Genomic DNA, 17,868 nt, shown 5'->3' on the forward strand with positions numbered 1-17,868 from the left:
AGTGCTAAATAATTGTTGAGATCTTGTCTGTGACGTATCTAGCAGGATTAGTTCAGTAAATGCCATGTCCTGCTCTTGACGTGAACGCTTATAAGTCGTCTCCCACCTCTCTTGTTCCCGTTCTGTGCACATTAGTCTTAATCTAAAGTAAAAACCTAGGAAGTTTGTTTGGTTTGTGGAAAACAAAGTTAAACAACAACAACAACAACAACAATAATAAAAACCCAATGAATGGCTTCATTGTATCAGTCACCAAGCATGCATACAGTGCAAGGTCATGAAGCCTGTTAAAGATGACTAATGAACTAATTACACATTCCTCGGCCACGAGTTCAGGGTTTAGATTGGACCCAGCCTACCTTGAACCCTTCTTACCTCAGTTGCTTTGAGCCACTTTCCCCAACAACTCGTGTGCCACCCTGTGGTTGCTGGGAATTGAGCTCAGGACCTCTGGAAGAGCACTCAGTGACCTTAACCGCTGAGCCATCTCACCAGCCCTCTACAACTTGCTAAGAATGGCTTCCTAAGCCAAGCATGAGGACACATGCTTTTAACCCAGCACTTAGGAGGCTGTTGCAGGTCAATGTCTGTGAGTTTGAGGCCAGCTTGGTGTATATATCAACTTCATTCCAGCCAGGGCTACCCTGTCTCAATGAAAAGAAAAAGGAAAAAAATAAACAAAAGCCTAGCTGAGGGTTGCCTCCTCTTCCTCTCCCTTCTCTTCTGGGCAGTAGTTCTCACGTGAGCCATTGTATAGCACTGACTACCTTCTGCTTGATATTATAGGAAACCCTCCCAGCACAAGGAGAGAGTAGCAGAGGAGTGGTTGACTAGGGGTTTTATCTCCTGCACTCAATGTTCTTAACCGATCTCAGTGTGTTCACCGCATGAATGAGTGATGCATTAACTCACTTCCTCTGTTCTGCAGACTTAGAGCTTCCCTATTTTGAATTTTCACACTTGTCATTTGTTATCATAGCCATCCAAATGGCAGGCGTCTGACTTGAAAACCTTAGCGACCTCCTCCAGTTAGGCATCCAAAGCTAGCTTTTTTTTTTCTTCCTTTGAAAAATATCAGTGCTTATACCAGGTTCCTCTAATCTCCCTTCTTTTTCATGAACCCCATTACTAAATTGTTACTAAAGATATAAAAGAATTTTACTTGAAGCGACATTCATTTTTCCTCCCAAGACATCTTCCTGTGGTAGAGTTCAAAATTACCATATTGTTCCCCTCCAGCTCCCTCTCTTTGCTATCGGAAGTCACTTCTAATTACTCCACTTTCTGAATGAGCGCTTTAGAATGAATTTTTTTTTTTTTCAACTGGTGCTGAAGGGCTCTTGACTAGTCATTGTTTCCTTGCTATAAAGCATTCAGGAAACCGAGTTTAAGGTTTGCCTCTGAGCTGCAAGACTACTTTCCCCGTCTGACTTTGTCTATGGCTCGTGTGCTGGGTTTTGAATTCGTCTAGAGTTCCTCTCCTCTCCTCACTGTGTTTGGTAACGGGAACAATATTACAGCAGACACGATCTTGCAGTTCACTTCCTTCCCCATATTATTGATGGATGTGTTTACAAACCTATCTTTCCCCACCTCTTCTCTCTTCTGACGAGCAGTCACCCACTGCTTTGTCTTTTCTGATCTCTTTGCTAGCTGTAAGCCCATTCATTTGTTTGAAACCACAAGTCAGCTCATTCATGGCGCGCTGTGTAGGAAAATCACCGTTTCTGTGAATGAGAAGACTGCATCCTGGTGCTCGAAGCTATTTCTAAAGCTGGTCGGTCCCATCCGATTTCTGACTCACCGACTAGACTGTAACTGACCTACGAGAGCTATCTCTTGGGCCTCAGTTTTTAATTTTATTATTTTTTTAATTTAAAAATTTTTATGTGTTTAATGGGTGTTTTGCTATTTTCACACACCTGGGCACTAACGAGGCCGAATCGTTTCCCCTAGACTGGCTGGGAGGCAAACTGCTTTCATCCGTGATGATCTGGTCCCCCCTTAATACTTTGGTGAATTAAAGTTATTCACTCGCCCTCTAAATCCAGACAGCAGTTTTCTTCTTAGCAAAGCTGGACTTGGGGAAGGCGATGAAAGATTCAGAGAACTTTTAAGTTTTTACTTCAGAACCAAACAAGGCCATGACAAAACTTGGTCAAAACTGTGGACATTTTTTTTTTAATTTCTTTTTTTTTTTTTTTTGGAGCTGGGGACGAACCCAGGGCCTTGTGCTTGCTAGGCAAGCGCTCTACCACTGAGCTAAATCCCCAACCCGATTTTTTTTTTTTTTTTTTTTAATCCGAAGGCTCCAGCTCGTCTATTTAAAATACCTTGCAATAAGTTTGGCTCCTGGAGGAAGCGGTTAAAGGCCCGGCTGTGGAGTATAAGGCAGCATATGCCCTTTGGCCAGAGTGACTTCAGGTGTCTAGAGGCTCCCTTACTTTTCAATTGTGATGGCGCGCTCACCCCTCCTCCAGTCCACTCTTCTGGTCACTTTCGGTGATAAAACAGCAGCCATGGAAGCCTAGAACCATTGAGCAACTCTGCACTTGGTTCATCTACTCCGTGCCAGGACATTTCTTCATTTGTCTGGGCAGATCTATCCATTCACCCAGAATCCCAGAGGCACTCTTCAGTAATTCAGTAGGGAAGAAGGTGCCTCAAGTCCGCAGCCCCTGCCAACCCAGCAGCCATGTGATCTTCAGAACACGATCTAGCTGGGTCCCAGACTCATAAGATACAGCTAGGGCTTCCCAATGACCCTGTCACTAACCTGGCTTGTACAAATCCGCATGGGCACCTCCAGGAGTCAAGGAAACGTGGACCCACTTGGCTCTGCTCATGGAAAGTTCCGGTTGCCCTTCTCCCCTCCTCAGTGCCTGAAGAAAACATTAGAACGGTAGTTGGTTAAATGATACCTTCAAAATCTTCTGAAGTCTCAGCAAAGAGAAAGTATAGCTCCATGAAGAGCTGCCTAATGAGGCTAGAGAGTTGGTTCAGTGGTTAAGAGCCACTGGCTGCTCTTTCGGAGGCCTCGGGTTCAATTCCCCGCACCTACACGACAACTCACAACTGTCTATAACTCCTAGGGGATCCAGGGGATCCGGTGCTTTCTTCTGACCTCTTTGGCCTCCAGGCACAAACATGCATGCAAGCAAATAAAACGTAATCGGGATGGGGGGTGTTGCTAAAGAGCTGACCCAAAGTCTCTCTTGCAACCTAGAGCGGAAGAAATTTCAATCGGCAATGAGGACTAAGAATCAAGAATTCAGGCACAAGGGGAATTCTTTGCAGAGTCTCTTTTTCTCTCTACAAAGCACAGGAAGTGTGCTGTCTGTTAGATACTGAACCAGGCTCCTCAAATGGGCCTCTTTGCAGGTCGATGTTTACATGCTACACTTTATGGCTAACATCAGCATTTGCTGCTGTTTTTCTCAGGCTGTCTTTAAGCAAAGTTGAGCCACAGACTCTCTAGGATTTGAGCCAATGCACCCTGACCACAGAGCACAGTCCCCAGTCAGTCCTCTTTGTTAGCATCTTCAGAAGCCCCGTGGCCCACTGGGAAGTTTTCCAGTGGTGAGGACTGGGGGAGGTCAGCTCTGGGAAACAGTCATGTTGGATGGAGTATGCGACTTCTGAGCCACTTCCACGGCTTTTTTTGATGTGAAAGGGCTGAATGGGGGTTTAGCCCCAGAGCAGCAGAAAGAGAAGCATTTGAGTAGAGTAGACACGCTGATCCTGAGACTGAACAGGCCTCCAGGAAAGAGGTCCTACTGGGGGGTGGGGGTGGGGGTGGGACAGACTCTTGCATGAAGAACCAGCAACTCTGTAGTACCAAGGGCAAGCAGGGCTCCATACAGGCAGAAAAACAATTTTATTTGTCGTCTTCTCCCGACACCACTTCTTTCTAGCTCTAAGTGCATGGTACTCTGGTGCCGTTCCCACCACCCTTTCAGCCTCTTTTAATGATTCCCGAAGTTTCATTTCAAGAATTTAAGCCCATCGGGTTGGGGATTTAGCTCAGTGGTAGAGCGCTTGCCTAGCAAGCGCAAGGCCCTAGGTTCGGTCCCCAGCTCTGAAAAAAAGAAAAAAGAAAAAGAAAAAGAAAAAGAATTTAAGCCCATAAGAAAAAAAATGCCAACCAACCAGAGCTCCCAGGGACAAAACCACTACCCAAAGACTATACATGGACAGACCCATGACTGTAACTGCATAGGTAGCAGAAGATGGCCTTGTTGGGCACTAATGGAAGGAGAAGCCCATGGTCCTGCAAAGCTGGGCCCTCCGGTATAAAGGAATGTCAGGGGGTGCTGGAAGGGGTAGTGGTTGAGGAGGAGGAACACCCTTATAGAAGAAGGGGAGGGGGATGGGATAGGGAGCTTATGTCTGGGAAACTGGGAAAGGGAATAACATTTAAAATGTAAATAAAAAATATCCAATAAAAAAGATATGGATGTGGATGATAAAAAAAATAAAGAATTTAAGCATCATGTTGAGGATAACAGCCAAAGCTCTGGCTTCTCCTCTCCTTTGAATCAGACCTGTCACCGTCTGGGAGTCTGACAGCAGAGTTGAGGCAGGATACTGCTGACTTTCTGGCCTCTTTTTGTACTCACTTAGGTTCCATTTTCTCTGGAGGCGGGGTCCAGGGGAAGAGAGGAGAATGGCTCAGTCATAGACGGCAGGACATTGCTGCTTAGACTCTAACAGTGCTCTGAGCAGCATCCCCCCCCCCATGTACCAGTGATGCTGGTTGCCACCCTATCCCCCCCCTGAGTAGCAGTGATGCTGGTTGCCACCCTATCCCCCCCCACCAGTGATGCTGGTTGCCTGGACATTGTTCTGAACCGCAATTCTATCCCTGTCTCCCCCAGTTACCAGCTAACAGTTGCAAACATGCATCTCTCACATTTCCTCAGTTTACCCTTCAGCTCCTGTACATCCTTAGCCCACCAGCTCAGTCCTTGGGGGAAGCTCTCCGTAGGGCGTCTCCTCTCTCTGCACTCTCGTCTACTTTTTCTGTTACCTAGAGCGGGCACCTCAGCCTGTCACCCTGGGGGTTCCTTCAGTCTTTCACACTCCAGAGACATCTCTTATGTTTTCACAAGGGACTAGCAACATGTCTAACACTAGCCCCAGAGCAGGCCTCAGATCCCTACAAATCACGAGCAGGGATCCTCTGTGCACACTGAGAAGTGAGGAGGCAGCTACAGTGTGGTTCTGTTGCAGGCAAGTGGAGAGGGGAGGTCACCTTGCCATTTATTACCCCAGACAACAGAAGAAAGCACAGCACCACCAAAGCGGGTCTTTGAGGACCCTCAGAGCACAGTGGTGGGTAGTTCAGAGACACTATCTGACTGCTTACTAGTTGAAAAATCTAGAAAAGTTGAGACACAAGAAGTCGATTAGGCTGAAGCCCAGTGACTCAGAAAGGCACAGTATATACTACAGCAAATCAAGGCCACTTCTGTAGACCTTTAGATCGCACAGAGGGACACTCCCTCCAGAAGGTGTTGGGTTCAGGGAACTCTCTCATCCCTGGGGACCATTAGAGCCTGGAATCTGAATAACTTAATGTTCCTGGGGAAGACAGACAAATGGTCAAGCTTTCAGGGGTATTCCAGGAGGCTTGATGTCACTCGGTTGAGAAAAGTAGGTGTTAGATGCCCTGAACTCAGGACAGAGAACTCTCGACCCCAAGTCAGTACAAAATGTTACCGAGTCTCGACAACCACAGATACCTGCATCTCATTTGTTGGGTCCAAAGGTGTATTGTTGTAGCTGTGTGCGTCTGTGTGGAGGTTAGTGGGTTACAGGTGTCTCTGTCTACTGTTCTTCACTTAAGTTACTGAGGCAAGATCTTGCTGAAACTGGAGCTTGCCAATTCGGCTAGTCTAGTTAGCAAGCTTGTCTCTCGGATTCCCCTGTCTCTGTTGTCAAACATCTGGGCCTACAGATGCACTTCTGTAGCTACCTGGCCTTCATATGGGCGCTCAGCATTGCAACTCCAGACCTTATGCCTAGGAAGCCATCTCTGCAGCCCCCGGAAATGCATTGTTTTAAGGCGTTTTCCCTCCGGGTGCAATTCCAGGCTTCTATATAATGCCCTTGACTCAGTGATACCAACACTTTCTTCCTGGCTTTGCCACTATCTTTCCTTCTGTGTTCCAGAACCCTTCGGGAATAGTGGCTTTCCACCTCTAAATAGTGTATGCTTCTTAAACCAAAGAGCTCTCTTCCTACACACAGTATACTTACAAAGCCTGAAAGTCAATATGGCTAAAACACCCTAGCTAATCTACAGGCTTTAATTCACTTTTCTGTTAACTCAATAATCTTCATAGAAACAGAAAGAGCGTCCTGGATCTGAATGGCATTCACCCGGTGTCTTTGCTTTCCTCTAATCTGGAACAGTTCTTCAATTTTTCCGTGTCTTTCTCAGGCTTCATATTTTTTAATTGAAAAAAAAATAGTTTTCCAGACAATACATTCTGATTACAGTTTCCCCTCCCCCAATCACTTCCAGATCCTCCCCACAAGAAAGACACACACATATACACACACACACACACACACACACACCCCTACAAGAACACGAAAATGAAAATAAAAATATACAAACAAAAGACCACTAAGACCAAAAAATGTCCAAGAAGCATGATGCCTACACTGATGTAGTTAATACGCCCAGTGAGACTCCAGTGAGGAAAACTAACTTTTCCTTTGACAGTAGGTATCAATTACAGACAGTTTCTTGGTTCGGAGTGGGAAGCCGTGCCCACTCCCCACCTCAGTGTTGAGACCTCGTCTGGCTTGAACCTATGCACAGCCTATGTCTGCCTCCATAGTTCACAAATGCATCAGTCCTGCTGTGTCCGGAGGACACTGCCTCCTTGGAGTCATCCATCATCTCTGGCTCTTACAATTGTTCTGCCTCCTCTTCAGAGTAGATGTTGAGCCCTGAGGGGAGGGATTGGTTGACATCCCATTTAGGATTCAAAGTCTCTCTTTCTGCATATTGTCCAGTTAGCGGTCTCTGTCGTCAGCTCTTCTCTACTGCAAGAAGAAGCCTCTCTGGTGATGGTTGAGTGGGACGCTTATCTATAGTTACAGCAGAATATCATAGACGCCATTTTATTGCCGTGTTCCTTTAATAGGGCAATGGTGTTTGGTTTCACCTTAGGCATTTTCCCTACCCAGTCTCAGGTTTTTGCCACCCAAGCAGTGGCAGGAAAGGGTCCCATCTCATGAAGTTGGCCTTAAATCCAACCAGGGAGTGATTGGTTACTCCCACCACATCTGAGCCACTATCGTACCAGCATATCTTGGAGCCAGGTACACTGTGGTAGGTCACAGGGTTTGGTGGCTGGGTTGATGGCTACCCTTCTATGTAGCATGCAGAGTACCTTCCAGTACCATAAATGCAAGCCAGCAGGAGGGAAACATTTAGTTAGGCAAAGCTTGATATTCTTAATGGATTCAAGTCCATTGTTTTGTGGAATATCCCTGAATTTTTTTTATTTTATTTTTTTATTTTTTTATTTTTTTGGCTTGGGAGAGGCTATGTCAAGGTTAAAGTCTTGCTGACAGATGGGAAGCAAATACACAACCGAAGCTTCTAGTCACAGAAAAGCATGGCTGGAGAAGGCTGCATGGAAGCCGATGTTGGTATGGTGTCTCGGGAAGACCTCAGCTAGTAGAAGTGAAGCCCTGAGGCTTCCACACTTCCACAGTGTCTGTGCACACTGGCCATGAAAACTGGTTCTTGTTCTTGCCTGGAACATTTGCAGTTGGTCTCTTTGACTCTCCAAGGGATTCTTAGTCACCTAACACATTTAAAGAAGTCACTTCTTACTCGAACTAAGCAGAAGTTTCCATTGCTTCAAGCAAAGTGAGATACATCTCTATGCTATCTGTGCTGATGTACTAAGCTGACTGCAATCCCCTAAATGAGTCCAGTGTCTCTTTATACAGGGCACCCCATGTCTACACCACTCCCTCTATACAACTCTCCCTCCAAGTCCCATCCCTCATGGACACAGTTAGGAGACTTGGGCTGTAACTAACAGAAAAGTGTCCAGAAACATCTTAAACAATTATACTCTTTTTTTCCATAGAGAAGAAATGTTTACTGTTACTCTGAAAATTAGAAAAAGAAATATGGTACGTTTCAACACGTCTGGGTAAAAGCATTTTGAAGAGTCACTTGTTCATTAATTTCCTTAGCAGCATCATTCACTGTGGTCAAAAAGTGGAAGCAACCAAGCCCTCACTAAAAGATGAATGGAAAAACAAACTATAGTGTAGACACACAAGGGACTGTTACTCAATTGTTTTTAAAAAAGGAAGTTTTGACACATGCTACCATACAGCTAAACTTCAAAGACAAATGTGTCAAGTGAAATAAGCCAGTCGCAAAGCATATTCTACCTATATGTAGTACCTAAGGGGTCCAAGTTCAACAGAGAGAAGCGGAATGAGATTTCTAGGCACTGGGGGAGGGGAGGAACGGGGAGTCGGTGTCTGATGGGTAAAGTTTGGGTTTCGTACATGGAACGAGCACTGGAGATAAATGGTGGGAAAAGCTATTCAACAATGAACTACGTGCTTAACAATGCTAAGGTGACGATCTTGAAAACAATTCTATTTAATTTTATTTTATACGTGTGAACGTTTTGCCTGTGCATATGTAAGTGCATACGGTGCCCACCAAGGCCAGAGGAGGGCATAGAGTCAGAATTACAGTGGCTGTGAGCTACCATATGGTTTCTGAAAACCAAACCTGGGTCCCACAAGAGCAGCATAAACCATCTCTCTAGTCCCAAGATGACACATTTTATGTGATATGTATTTATCATAGTGGAAAAAAAATGAAAAAAAAAGTCACTGATGTTAAAGGTGGCCCTGGGGAGTTAGTGCCTTTGTAATATTCTTGGCTTTTGTTTCATAATCATGAGGTGGTTGTTGTAGCTGGAAACAGCAACCTCTGGTGGTGGGGTACGCTGACCAGGATTTTTCCTTAAGACTCACTTACAATCATTCTGAATGTGTAAACTACCTTAATCTAATTATTGTTAATATCCCGAGACCTGAAGACAGGCCCTTCATCACGAGATAACGTGCCTTGCTTGTTAGCAGGTAGTTAGAGCAAATCAACGTTTTATGATGAGAGAGGGGATCAATAGCCACAAAGCCAGAGAGGTCTGTCCTCCCATCATGGCTTCCGGTGATATTGCCTGTGTTCAACTAAAAATATCTTGACACACTTACTGCCCAAGGCTCCTCCTGAATCTGCCCCATAGACCTGCCTCTTCTTCCTTTGGTCTAGTGTGATGTCCCGTGGATACAGACATTGCCTGTAACGCTCATAGCAAAGGAGTCCTCTCTGTTCAGCTGTGCATGCAGCTCTCGAAAGCTGGACCATACTGTGCCCTTGACTCGTATGTACATGGAAAATGAAACAGACACAGGAGGCATCAACTGAATGATTTAAGAATGAACAAAGGCATAAGATGGGATGCTCGGAGAAGTGGCTAACCAATGTGCCACAACTCTGCACCTTAAGCTGGGAAGAGAAACCAGAGCTCACCACAGAGCCAGAGGGCTTAAGCAAGAGCTTTGGTAAAAGTTTAGGGCCAGAGGCATGCAGGATGTCAGAAGTCAGGTGAGGAAGAAGAAAGGGAAAGAGGCAAGGCATATGGTTTGAAGTCTTCACCATGGGCTGGGCTGTGTGTCACAAGCAGCTCATATTTGGCGGAGAGGGCAGAGGACAGAAGCTCACTGGTCATGCTGTGTTCTTAGCAGTGGCTTAGAGGTAAACGTCTTCCTTTTTTTTTTTTTTTTTTTTGCAGGTTGTTGCAGAATGTAGGAAAAGTGAATACAATGTTGTAAGCTGGTTTTGGACTTAAGAAATCTCCAGGTAGCCTATCACTCTGTGGCTACAAATTGAGTTCAAAGGTTTCCATCTTGAGGCTGCTTGCCACCTGCCCACTCAAACACTTCAGTCTCTCCCTCGTTGTTGATTTCCAGGAGGACCCACTGGCATCTTGGGGGTTGGTTGTATGGTGTGAGGAGGATGGAGTGGTTATGGTTTTTATTCTGTCCTATAATGGGACTCTCACTGCTTTGGGATGCCTGCTAAGAGAAGGTCAAGACCCAAGCCAAGGGCATTATGTTTCAGAACCCATGGGGCAAAGCTGGCAAGAGTGGTCACTCTTCTATTTCTAGGTCCAAAGTAGCACTGTGTGGGCTGAAAGACTTGAAAAAAAATCAGTTCCCAGCTTTGGGGTTTCCCCTCTTTCACTATCAGGACTACACTAGTCTAAGATGCCAGGCTACATGTGTGACATTTTGTGTCATGCTTAAAGCAACGGACATCCCCAAACGTCTCCCTTACGTGTTCCAGGATCCTTGGTAGCTTGTGCTGGTTCTATGAGTGGGTGAGACTTGAGAGGGAGTCCCCTTTGATATTCCAAAAGACTCTGTGTTCTCCATCAGGAAGGATACTGAAGACTGTCGCCATGTTCTCCCATAGCCCCACCATCTCCTTTTGTTAAACGAGGACAGATGCCTGGAAATTCAGCAGCAGCCATTTTGTGATCACAACGAAAAGCTTAAAAGAGCTCTGGTTCTGAAACCCTGAGTTTCTATGCCAGCTGTGAACTGCATTCCTCTAGTCCTTTCTTTTGTAATGTGTGTGTGTGTGTGTGTGTGTGTGTGTGTGTGTGTGTGTGTGTGTGTGGTGTGTGTGTGTGAGAGAGAGAGAGAGGTCTAAGCCACCATCTGCCAGTTGTTGACGCCCAAAGCAGCTCCTCTCGCTCGCACCTTTGCTTTTGCACAGTATGTGCTGATGCTGCGCCTCTACCTCATAAGGGCCAAGTTGTTCATTCACAAATCACCTGATGGACAGCGGTCTGGAGTCATCGAGGGGTAGCCGTGCCTGATGTCTGTTGTTACTGAAGGGACGAGGTAGGTCTCCCCGAAGGGCAGGGGAGATGTTGGCAGCCTCGGTGCTAGGACCGAGCCTTCTGGCAAGTGCTCTGCCTCTGGATACTTGACTGGACATGTGCCTCTGGAGAAATGTAGGGGTTTGGAGCACGCCAGGCCAACATCTTGGACCACATCGATGAGGTGTTGATATTAATTTCCAAAACATAGGGGCACATTTCAGAGAAAAGACAAGGGTATATAGCTAGAAGAGAAATAGAAGTTTGGCCAAATTTGTAGCCTCTTGGAATAAGTGGACCAGCGATCACCCAGAACTTAAGCACTCTAGTTTGTTTTTAAAGCTATATAGCATAGATTCCTAAGACTGAAGCCTGGGGATATCTTCACAGAGACAGAAAGGGCTGATAGGAACCCAGCCAGGGAGATTATAATAAAAATTTAAAATTAACTATGCAATTGTTCCCTACCACCTTATCCCAGTAGTCCTTCTTGGTGAGTATATTACCTGCAAAAAGCAAGACAAAGCTCTTCGTCCCCGTGCGAAGGAGCTGGGAAAGATTCAGATTCTGGGACTTCGCTTTGGAGAGCAAAGGGTGCAGAGAAGCCATAATTGTCTATCGTGATCATGTCTTACTCATGACAGCTGTTCCATCCGGTGTGCTTGTTTTATACTGTGGACAGCCAGGGAGTTGTCTTAGTAGTGTTTGGATCCCCAGAACCCTTGAAAATGCTGGGCAGCCATGGCAGCCTGCCTATAATTTCAGCTCTGGGAAGGTGGAAGGCTGAGGTAGGATATTCCTGGAGCAAGCTGAATAGCTAGATGTGTGGAAATGCAGTAATGTGAGAGCAGATGAGGGAGACTCCTGAGTTAAACCTTGGGTGTATGTATGTGTATGTGTATACATATATACACATATATACACATACATACAGATACACACAGATACACTCACACTCACACACACTCACACACTCATACACACACTCACTCATACACACACTCACACACACACACTCATACACACACACACACTCACACACATACACTCATACACACACACACACTCACACACAAGCAAATAGACATGCAAAGAGATATTCTATAACTTTCTTTATTCGAATCTCTTTTTGCCCTTAGAGGGTCTTAGATTTTTCTCTTCTTCGTTTGTTTTTCAAAACAGGGTTTCTCTGTGTAGCCCTGGCTTTCCTGGAACCCAGTCTGTAGATCAGGCTGGACTCAAATGCTGGATTAAAGGCATGAAATACCACGTCTGGCTTTCTTTTTTTTTTTTTTTTTTTTTTTTTTTTTTTTGTTTGTTTTTTTTTTTTTGTTTTTTAACAAAATCAGTTTCTGGGGTTGGGGATTTAGCTCAGTGGTAGAGCGCTTGCCTAGCAAGCGCAAGACCCTGGGTTCGGTCCCCAGCTCCAAAAAAAGAAAAGAAAAAAAAATAAAAGAACTGATTTGAAGGACTAGTGAGATGTCACAGAAGTCACCTGCCACCAAGACTGACATGAGTTTGATCCAGGACCCACTTGGGTAGAAGGAAAGAAACCACTTCCCAAAGTACTTGACCTCCACAAGTACCACGTACCTGGGACTGTGTGATCTCCCCCATCTCCACCCCCATCCCCTGTGCTTTCTCTCATGCATACACACACCAATAAATAAATAATATAAATAATAAATTTTAAATAATAAAATATAATAAACGGTTTTTAAGAGAATATCATAAATGCGAAGGAATGTTTAAAAGGAGAAAAGCTGTCTTTTACTTTTTACTTTACTTTTGTCATTAGAACGGGATGACGTAAGGAAACAAGCATTTCTTGGTCATGTTTCTACCTGGGATGCCTCGCTGTGAAGGACTGTCCAGCATACTGGAAAGTGCTTAGCGGTGTCCTTGGCCTCTGTCTGCGTGCCACTCCAATATCTCAGTCATGACAACTAAAAATGTCTGCAGGGGCTGGAGAGGTGCCCAGTTGTCATACACACTGTAATCTCTGCAGTCCAGAAGCATGGGTAGGAGGTTCAAAGTTCTCATCCACTAAATCATGAGTTTGAAGCCAGCCTAGGATACATCAGACCCTGTCTTAAATGTCCTCTTGAAGACAAAAAGCATTTCTGCTTTCCCAACCCCCAGTTGGGAACCTTTGCTCTATATTAGCCATTTTCTACACAGCATGAGGGTCACTGTGGTCATCCACCTGCCTAGGCTGAGAACTCCGTTCACGGATGACTGGGTGAGGGTCAAACAATAGTCTTGACAGGAACTCCCTTAGATCTCCAGGAATAGCAAAGATACCAGAATGGAATCCACAGCAGCTCCTATTCAAAGCCATCTTGTATCTCCTCTAATGTACAACAGTATCCGGGCTTCTTGCTGTCCGTCCCCAGAATACCATGCTCTGTCCTCTCTATGTGTCTGTCTTCTTTCCCCCTTTGATACCTTTGGACACATTCAAGTCCTGGGCTCTCTGGAGGATCTTTCAAGACAAACTGGTTATTCCTTTCTCTTCAGAATCCACCCATTGTCTTATCCGTTTCTTGCCTCCTTCTTAGTCCCTTAATTTGGCACCCTAAAGCCCAGAGATCTGGTCTGGGCCCTCGAAGCTCTTCAGCACAGTTGCGTGTGGGTGGATGGGAGGAACTGAGCAGCCCAAGTAGCACCGGATTTAGCAGTGGGGAGGAGGCTGGCAATGATTCTCTGTGAGGAGGGCTGCAGACTCTGTCACCCCACTCACAGATGTGCCGGGATGGCAGACTAGCTTTGTTTCTCTAAAACCGCTTTCTCCCTTCCACACAATAGAGGCGGGTATTCAAATGAAATTATTTAAATAAACACAACAAATAAATAGTCCATCTCGTCTGGTCAAAAACATAAAAATACTTAGTTTTTGGTTATCTGCTTTCTCTTTTTAAAAACCTCTTAGAGATGGTGTTTGGATCTAGGACAGAGTCATGGCTAGCAGATTCTTTGGAGAGAGAGAGAAGATGGGCTCCCTGGGTCCACTCCCGCTGAATTTCGCTAGGTGCCTGCCTGGTCTGGATGCTGCCCTTGTTTCACCCGCAAGGGTGAAACTGAATCTGCCCCTAGGCTATTTGTGTGCCCTTGCTGCTGTGCAGTGATTCTAGTGCCTGTGGTCTGGTCCTTCCTGGCTTGGAAGGACCTGTGTGTGTTCCCTGATGACTCAGTGCTGCTCTGGCTAGGACTCTGACCCCACATCCTCCATCTGGCTCGGCCCCAGAGTGTCTGCCCCCACCTTACTAGTGACTCACCTTTCTCTCGTGACGCTTGGCACACGGAGGCCTGTTGGCTCTCAGCTCAGTCAGCCTAGCTACTTTTCTACTGTAGTCCTGGGTGCAGCCCAGGACAGTGGATTCAACCCTTCTCCCTAAATAACCTTGCAGCCACTCCTGGGGGCTAGACAGCATGGCAGGTGAACCCCTCCCTCCCAGGGTCCCAAAGATGGGATCTCCAGGTGCCCTCCACCTCCCCCCACCAACCCTATACATGCACGGTCAGGAGAAGGGAGACAATACTTAAATCAGATGGTGACCTCCCTCATCTTTCTGTCCCTTCCTATGGAGTTTATGGGGCCCAGCAGGAAGGGCTTTTTTCTCTTCCTGCCTGCTCCAGCACTTCTTTTCTGACATAAAACTCCATGATTAACTGGCTCTGGTGCCAACAAGCAAGGCAAAGCAATCTGTGACTCTGTGCAGATGTTCTCTCCTACACAGCTCGGCTGTTTAAGCTACTAATTGGTTAAAAAAAAAATCTGAAAATTCTATTTAGTGGCATTTCTTCTGTAAAATTCTAAGCCTAGCCAAGACAACTGGAAACCTCTCCAAGGGTAATAGAGGGTCAGTACATGGTAAATGAGAAAGGGGGCCACATATTTGATATTTTAAAAGCTGTTTGCCACCATGTGTATGTTTATAATTTACCTACCACACGCCATGCTCTAACGTAGATGGTCCACTGAGGCCTGCCTTCAGGCTCAGACCACAGCCCTGTGAATAGACCACATCTGCCCAGGCAGTGGCCGGAAGAAGTACAGATCCCCAGACAGGAAATTAGAGCACTCAGAGCACTGCTGGCAACAGGAGAAGGGGTGCTTTGCTGTCCCCAGGTCTGGACTGCAAGGATGAGGAGTCTCTCTCGTGTGAGCAAATTTCATCACAAGCCCTGTTAGGCCGGGTTCTTTGAAGAGAGACTTCTTTAGGTCCAGTTTCAGAAGATTAGGAAACCAAAATCTCCATATGGAAGGAATAAAATAGAGATACCAATCTTTTATTTTGCAGGTAGGTTTGTTTAAAAAGAATCACTATTTGTGGTTTTATATCATCAACGGTTCTGTTGTTTTAAAAAAAAGATCTTTGGGGCTGGAGAGATGGCTCAGGGGTTTTAAGAGTACTGGCTGCTCTTCTGAAGACCCAGGCTTGACTCCTAACTCTCCCGTGGCAGCTCACAACTGTCTGTGACTCCAGTTCCAGGGGATCCAACATCCCCCACAGACACACCTGCAGGAAAAACACCAATGCACATAAAATAAAAAAATAAAGAAATCTTTTAGAAAAAATAAAAAGGTGGAAATGGTTTGGCAGTTACAGCTCTTACAAGCGAGAATTTGAATAGTCAGCACCCATGGAAATGTCATGTAAATACCAGGAGGGTGAGGGCACCCACCTGTAACTCCAGCCTGGAAAGGTGAAGACAGGATCCTTGGAGTAAGGCACGACTAGCTCTGGGTTTGACTGAGAGACCCTGCCTCAAAGAATAAGGTGGAAGAATGATGAGAAAGATTCCTGAGATCAACCTTGCACACACACACACACACACACACACACACACACACACACACACACGCAACATGCACATAGGCACAGGCACATATACATGCATTCATAAATATTTGAATATGTATGTATAGCGGCATACTACACACGATCACATGTATTTGAATATGTAGGTACACATACATACTACATACACATACACTTGAAAAGAAGAAAAGGGATAATTTTTAAAGGGACTTTTAACATCTAAAAAATAAAAAGGTGACTTTGACAGAGGACATTGCTAACAGATGGACAAGTGCAGAATCCACTTCAGACAGCCAGAATGCACGGAGCAAAGGACAGGAAGAGGGATGGCTGACGTTTCTCCAGCGGTGGCAGGTGTCGGTCTCTGACACCTTGTGAGAGGTGAGGGCTTGTGAGAGACAGGACTGGAAGGCAGTTGGAACAGGCTCTGGAGATCTGAGTTACAGGATAAGAAAGCAGCAGGTCAGCTTTGAGACGGTTCAAGTTGAAAGGACCCAGCAAGTAGAAGAAAATCAAGTTCAGGAAATTTGTTCAGGTTAACATGCAGCTTCTGGTTGACTTCCTGCATTTTGAGGCAGAAAGGCTAGAGGGGAAGCAAAGCCAGTTAGGAGAGAAATTTGGAAACCAAGCTAGCCTCAGATGAAGTGTAATGCAGTGTCTATAAGAATGGAGAGAGAGGTGATTTTTTTCAGAGGGTCACAGGCATATCCTAATAAACAAACAAACAGACTTCTGAACATTCTACACAAATTCTCTCTCACCTGCATAGAACTTAGGCTGGATTTGCACAGCTCTTTGGCCTTGATTTACCCCATCTTGATATCTGTGGTGTGTTTTGCCTTGTGCTTTTCATTTGATTCACTCAGCCCCATTTTTGATGACTTCATTAACAGGATCCTTCAGTAGCTTGTGTTTTTCCCACTAAAACACGTCACATATAGACGCAGTCATCAACTTCCTCACTGTTGTCACTCCAGTGCCACACCCGGGTCTCTGATGAGTTATGAGTGGTTGAATAAGTGGATGTGGTGTGTGGGGACGGAGACTGATGAACACGGCTCATGCTTTATAAGTGCCTTCTTGTCCAGGGACTGTGGGTTTTGTTGTTTGTTTGTTTGTTTGTTTGTTTTTAAGTAAATAGAACAAGCTTACAAACTGGTGTTCTATTCTGGACCAGAATCGCTGGCTTCCCTCCAGCCTCCACCGTAGTTTGCCTAGCTAGCTCTCCTTCCCAGAGAAGAAGCAGAGTGTAGCTTAGTGCCCCCTGTTGGATCAAACAGAAAATCCAGCTTTTTAATACAACCATATTTTCCCGTTATGAAGAAATATGTAATCTCACTTGAAAATTTTATCCAGACTCTTCTTTGGCCCTTAAATTTTTTTTTTTTTAAGATTTATTTATTATATATAAGTACACTGTAGCTGTCTTCAGACACACCAGAAGAGGGCATCAGATCTCATTATAGATGGTTGTGAGCCACCATGTGGTTGCTGGGATTTGAACTCAGGACCTCTGGAAGAGCAGTCTGTGCTCTTAACCGCTGAGCCATCTCTCCAGCCCTTAAATTTTTTTTTTTACCATCTAAAGATAAGCTTTCTCTGCTTAATTTACTGTGGTTTTTTTTTCTTGGAGCTGGGGACCGAACCCAGGACCTTGCGCTTGCTAGGCAAGCGCTCTACCACTGAGCCAAATCCCCAACCCCTTAATTTACTGTTTTAACTACTATCTTTGCTTTACCTCACAGTTCCCTTGTTAGATACATCCTATTAAATTGTGAAATATCTCTTACACAAAAGTAGTCAGGGAGTGAAGTATTGCTAAGATTACTTTATATGCCATGTATTAATTACTCTATTTGTGGTAGAAACACACACTACAGCAAAGCCATGCCCACACCGCCCTTGATCCAAGACTGCTGAGCGTGACTTCAGAGGCACACAATTGCTACTCTAAACTTTACTGTACTTGAAAAACTATGACAACAATAGTTGATAGAACCATGACTAGACATGACTAGTGATTATTCTTTATAATTCATCTCTAAACATTATCTCAGCCATCTGGTCTACCTTAGGAGAAACACTCATTGATT

This window comes from Rattus rattus, chromosome 8, assembly GCF_011064425.1.
Source record: "Rattus rattus isolate New Zealand chromosome 8, Rrattus_CSIRO_v1, whole genome shotgun sequence".
In the NCBI taxonomy this organism is placed as follows: Eukaryota; Metazoa; Chordata; class Mammalia; order Rodentia; family Muridae; genus Rattus; species Rattus rattus.